At 47.2% G+C, this 6,558-nt stretch overlaps 1 pseudogene; it reads right to left on the reverse strand.

The window, feature by feature from the left end:
* Window positions 1-1,777: 1,777 nt before the first annotated feature.
* Window positions 1,778-6,558, reverse strand: part of LOC119328768 — a 29,937-nt pseudogene continuing 25,156 nt past the window's right edge.

Consider the following 6,558-nt stretch of genomic DNA (forward strand, 5'->3'; position numbering starts at 1 on the left):
AAAAATAACGAAGTAAAGAAATGTAAACACACTATCGCCCATGCAGATGTCATTGATGTTCTATGAAATCTTCACACAACTGATCATGGGAGCCCGATCTTCATTCTTCCGGCATGCCTCGTGACATGCTTGAATGCAGTTTGTGTGTCTGTGAGGCTTGATAGTTGTGCCAACATTGTCATACTCTTGGACCATCTGTGTATTCCTCTCATCTGCACTGATCATGTCATGTAGGATCAGACAAAAAGTCATGATCCTTGCCAAGGTATCTTTGTTTCATAAATGAACAGGACACCAGACAATTTCTAACCTAGCTTGCAACATTCCAAATGACCTATCAATGTCCTTCCTTACTACTTCTTACATCTTTGCAAAATGTTTGTTTGGGGATCATAAATGTTGACTAAGATGGATAGTTGTCATTGGCTAGATAGTATAATTGGTCATAATCGTGCATGGTCATTCACCTTGTCATATCTTGGAGTAGTAACACATATTACCTAACAAACATATAGATCTCTGCAAGCATTGATGTCATTGTGAGATTCAGGCAGACCAAAGTAGCCATGCCAAATCTACAAATCCTCGGAGGCAACAACTTACAAGATAATAGTTAGATCATGGCAACCGACTGAATTGCCGGTGCCATGTTGTTGGGCAATTATTCCACCTCCAATGATAAAGTGAACGATCCCAAGCATCCTAGGTCATCCTCTTACTTTACTCATTGGTAAGCCTCTTTCATCGGCATTGAGTGCTCACAGATACTGAGCTCCATGAACCCTAACCACACATCGAAGAACAATTTTGTGCATTTTGTGGTCGGCCTTCCGAAGATATTCATCTGACATATCTGTAGGTGTGCCATATGCAATCATATTTGAAGTGCCATGGTCATCTTCTGGAAAAAAAAGACCGGCGGCATTTCTCTTGAAGAACGGTTCATTAGATTCCATGTTATTGGCAACTCGATAGAATAGCCGTTCAGACATGCGGAAGCATCACTGATAATCCCCAAGTGCAAAAATATAACAATAAAATGCGAGCTCATTATATAACTATCGAACGTGAGCTCATTATATATTTCCTGTTAAAACAAACTTGAGAAACACCATTTATTACACACACATGTATGGAACGTTTGTGTCAAACATTCTGTTGAGCCGACATTGTATGAGGAAAAAAAATAAAAAATAAACACGTACTAGTTGTTGGGGTCTAACCCTAGCTAGCTCGAACTGGTTTTCAAGGACGGAGGTAGATGAAAACAAACAGGGACTCGCATGTTTCTGGCAACGTACGACACGGCGCCGAACGCCCTCTTTCTCCTATTATATAAAGTTGGACACACCAGATCGTATCTAGGCTAACAACCTACGTATAACAAACTGGACTCTACCAAACTCAGATCACAGCCAGGTTTGTAGCTAACAGTAACGCAGCGCTAACGGAGCCTCCTAGCGATCCGGTCTTCCATCGATCGTGAGCCCGGCTTGCTTGTCCGCCCGACCTGGACGCCAGGTTCCTCCTGTTGCACCTGCTTAACGCTATCTCGATCGCCATACGATCGCCACAAACCGGCTAGACTCGACCCAAACACACGCGCACACATACGCTGGTGACCACGGACAGGAACGCGCACACACACGCGACGCACATCCGCACACACACGGTTTATTCCTAACACTAGTACTGTTACATTCTGTACATTTAATAATTGAATCCAATATGATCAGGCGGGGTTGCATGATGCACTTGGGATCAAGGCATCAAGCAATCAATAGTTATTTGCCATAGAGCACTTGAGCCTCACCTCCACGGGTATTTCGTGCGGCGGAGGCACGTTTCCCATCTTCACCATGGCCTTGGTGAAGTCCCTAGCGAACGCCTCACCGTCGGTGCTGTACATCTCCACGAGATTGTCTTGCAGACCCCCACCGCCGTAGAGAGTCTGGTCAGAGGAAAGGAGACCGCGCCATGCGATAAGGTTCTTGTAGTAAGCATTGTTGAACCTCATCGGCGTCTGCACGTCAAATGGCGCCTTACCAGAAAGACCCTGGCACGTCTGCTGCGTGGTCTGTGCAAAGTATGGGTCGATCTCCTCATCAGTGTCGGTGCCGTAGACACGGTCCCTGTAGGTGTCACAGCTGGCCATTCCGACGGTGTGGGCACCGGAGAGCGCTGTCATGTCACGGGCGTCCAGGTTGAGCCTTGAAAACATGGTGACGAGCTCGCCGAGGTCGTCGTGCGGGCTGGGGAGGCCGTTCTTGGTGGATTCTGGGTGGGCGGCGAAGCGCGAGTCCTTGCGGCCGAGGGGCACGCTCTAGGTGGGTCCTCCGAGCAGGGCGACGGCGTCGCGGGATGCGTGGGCGATGACGTCGTTGCAGGAGACGGTGGCCGGGCAGTCGTGCTCGAGCGCGCGGAGTTGATGTCGTCAATGACGGCGTAGCCGGTGAGGGAGGCGCTCGGCTCCATATTCCTCTCGCTGCGGGAGAAGGGAGTTGCGTCCAGGAGAACAGAAGCATCACATCCCTGTCACGCCATATTTGTAAACCATAGCATTAGCAAATGATAGTGAAACCATAGCATTTGTAGGTAAGAATATATGTAGAAGTAGTACAGAGAATAGATGGTTTTTTTGGAGGGGTGAAACCAATTTATTCATCACCAAAATCCACATGAAGTGGAATATATAAAGAAGGGATCGCCTGAAACTCAGCTGACTGAGACATAGTTATGTCTCAGTCACCTGATGTCACCTGACGTCACACTGCATGCCAAGGTCCAGTTCGTTTCCCTGTCCGGCCTGCTTGTCTTTTTTTTTTGGGCTGGCCTTGTCTCCCCTTGCACTTGTCCTTCCTGTCAATTTACTCGGGCTGCACAACGTCAAGGCAAATGTGCTGGCCACAAGCCGACGAGTTTCATGCACGATCAACAAACACATGAACATTTGCATGTGTGTGTCACTAACAAAAAATAGGAAACATTGAATAATTAAAGCTCCGAGATCACAAATTAAAATAGTTTTGCTTAATATTTTTGTTCACTAAACCAAGGCCTTTATAGTTGATTTTTCATTCAAGGCTAAAAAAAATATCGTAAATAAATTTTAAAATGGAAACAAAGAGTAAACCAAAATAAAATGATATAAGATGAAAAGCTAAGACATTGAAGTGATATTTTTTTGGAAACATTATGTATGACCGACGAAGATACAACTATAAGTGTTCAACAGTGCGAAACTGGGATCAAGTGTGTGTGTGTCTATATATATATGTATATATATATTGTGTGTGTGTACACACACACACACACACACATATATATATATATAGGAAAAAAAACAATGCAGTGTGCACCTTGGAGTGTTATTCAAGAACATTATGTATTTTCATGTGGGAAATGCCGGAGTTGGGTGTCGTGCGTTCCAAAAAAAACACAAAAAATTAGCCAAAATGAAAAAATTGCTTGTATGTACCCACCGTGAGGGGAAATGATAGAAAACCATCTATGTGATGCTAAAAAAACATCCAACCGCCAACCCTGGTTGCGGTCACATTATATGGCTTGCAGTTGCGCTTGTGTGTGTTGAGTTGCGATTGCACTCGGGATGGGGCGGTTGCAACTACAACAATAAACCCTATCAAAAAATGGAACCGATTTCATCGGCACCGACAACCCCCTCCCCGACGTCCGGTTGCGCTTGGGTGTGTTGAGTTGCGAATGCGCTCGGGTTGGAGTGGTTGCAACTACAACAAAAAAAACCTAACATAATAAAAAAATAAAAAAGGAACCGATTTCATCGGCGCCGACAGCCCTCCGCCGACCCCGGTTGCGAGTCCAAGGTCGACTTGCAAGTAGCATCGAGTAAACACCGCCCCGAGTTGCGAGTCAATGGTCGAGTTGCAACTGGGGCATTCTGTGACGCCCCCGATTTGACCGTACACTAATCATACACGCAAACGTGTACGATCAAGATCAGGGACCCACGGGAAGATATCACAATACAACTCTACAAATAAAATAAGTCATACAAGCATCATATTACAAGCCAGGGGCCTCGAGGGCTCGAATACAAGAGCTTGATCATAGACGAGTCAGCGGAAGCAACAATATCTGAGTACAGACATAAGTTAAACAAGTTTGCCTTAAGAAGGCTAGCACAAACTGGGATACAGATCGGAAGAGGCGCATGCCTCCTGCCTAGGATCCTCCTAAACTACTCCTGGTCATCATCAGCGGGCAGCACGTAGTAGTAGGCACCTCCGGTGTAGTAGGAGTCGTCGTCGAAGGTGGCGTCTGGCTCCTGGGCTCCAACATCTGGTTGCGACAACCAGGTAGAAGGGATAGGGGGAAAAGAGGGAGAAAGCAACCGTGAGTACTCATCCAAAGTACTCGCAAGCAAGGAGCTATACTACATATGTATGCATTGGTATCAACTGGAATAAGGCTATTATATGTGGACTGAACTGAAGAAAGCCGGGATAAGGGGGGATAGCTAGTCCTTTTGAAGACTATGCTTCTGGCAGCCTCCGTGTTGCAGCATGTAGAAGAGAGTAGACTGAAGTCCTCCAAGTAGCATCGCATAGCATAATCCTAACCGATGATCCTCCCATCGTCGCCCTGTGAGAGAGCGATCACTGGTTGTATCTGGCACTTGGAAGGGTGTGTTTTATTTAGTATCCGGTTCTAGTTGTCATAAGGTCAAGGTACAACTCCAAGTCGTCCTGTTACCGAAGATCACGGCTATTCGAATAGATTAACTTCCCTGCAGGGGTGCACCACATAACCCAACACGCTCGATCCCATTTGGCCGGACACACTTTTCTGGGTCATGCCCGGCCGCGGAAGATCAACACGTCGCAGCCCCACCTAGGTACAACAGAGAGGCCAGCACGCCGGTCTAAACCTGAGCGCACAGGGGTCTGGGCCCATCGCCCATAGCACACCTGCATGTTGCGTACGCGGCCGGAGAGCAGACCTAGCAACCTCCATTTCAAAGGAAGTCACGTTACGTGGTCCAACCCGGCGCGCGCCGCTCAGTCGCTGGCATCACGAAGTTCTTCGGCTGATACCACGACGTCGAGTGCCCATAACTGTCCCCGCGTAGATGGTTAGTGCGTATAGGCCAGTAGCCAGACTCAGATCAAATACCAAGATCTCGTTAAACGTGTTAAGTATCCGCGAACATTGACCAGGGCTAGGCCCACCTCTCTCCTAGGTGGTCTTAACCTGCCCTGTCGCTCCGCCACAAAGTAACAGTCGGGGGCCGTCAGGAACCCCAGGCCCACCTCTACCAGGATGGAGCCACCTGCCCCTTCAGCCCCCATCTCCAAGCAGTATCACCGGTAAGGTAACAGTGTAAAGTATTTAGTATATGCCCGTGATCACCTCCCGAGGTGATCACGGCCCAGTAGTATAGCATAGCAGACAGACAAGAGTGTAGGGCCACTGATGGAACACTAGCATCCTATACTAAGCATTTAGGATTGTAGTTAAGGTATCAACAGTTATAACAACAATGATAGGCTATGCATCAGAATAGGATTAACGGAAAGCAGTAACATGCTGCACTACTCTAATGCAAGCAGTAGAAAGAAGAGTAGGCGATATCTGGTGATCGAGGGGGGGCTTGCCTGGTTGCTCTGGCAAGAGAGAGGGGTCGTCAACACCGTAGTCGTACTGGGTAGCAGCGGCGTCGGTCTCGGTGTCTAGTGAGAGAAGAGGGGGAAGAAACAATAAATAAATTGCAAACAAATGCATGACGATGCATGACATGACAAAGCTGATGCTAGGTGTGCCCTAACGCGGTACGAGGTGGTACCGGTGGAGGCGGAAAACATCCGGGAAAGTATTCCCGGTGTTTCACGTTTTCGGACAGAGGAGCCGGAGGGGGAAAGTTGCGTGTTTGCTATGCTAGGGATGCGTGGCGGAAGAATGGGCTGCGTATTCGAATTCGTCTCGTCGTTCTGAGCAACTTTCATGTACAAAGTATTTTCATCCGAATTACGGATTAAAAGATATGATTTTCTAAAGATTTAAATCATTTTCTGATTTTAATTATATATTTAATTCCAACATTATCCAAAACAGTGTGTGATGACGTAGGCATGACATCAGAGTGATGTCAGCAGTCAACTGTGCAGTTGACTGGGTCAACTATGTGTGGGTCCCGCATGTCATTGATTGATTAGGCTAATCAGGGGTTAATTAAGTTAACTAGTAATTAGGTTAATCTAATCAAGATTAATTAATTTAATTTAATTAATTAATTAATTAATTAATTAATTAATTTAATAATTATTATTTATTTAATTATTTTTATTATTATTATCTTTTTAATTCTTTTTTTATTAAAACATTCTGGGCGTGGGGCCCATCTGTCATAGGCCCCAGGGGGCCAAGCCGGAACGGGCGCTACTGGTAAAGGGCGCAGGGGTGCCCGACAGGGGCCAACCCGGGCGCTGGCCTCGGGCGAGACCAGCGGCGCGACGGGGCCAGCCCGGCCGCCGGCAGCGAGGCAGGGAGGGGCGTGGGGCGAGGTCGGGCCGCGGCGAC

The sequence above is a fragment of the Triticum dicoccoides genome, chromosome 7A, assembly GCF_002162155.2.
Source record: "Triticum dicoccoides isolate Atlit2015 ecotype Zavitan chromosome 7A, WEW_v2.0, whole genome shotgun sequence".
In the NCBI taxonomy this organism is placed as follows: domain Eukaryota; kingdom Viridiplantae; phylum Streptophyta; class Magnoliopsida; order Poales; family Poaceae; genus Triticum; species Triticum dicoccoides.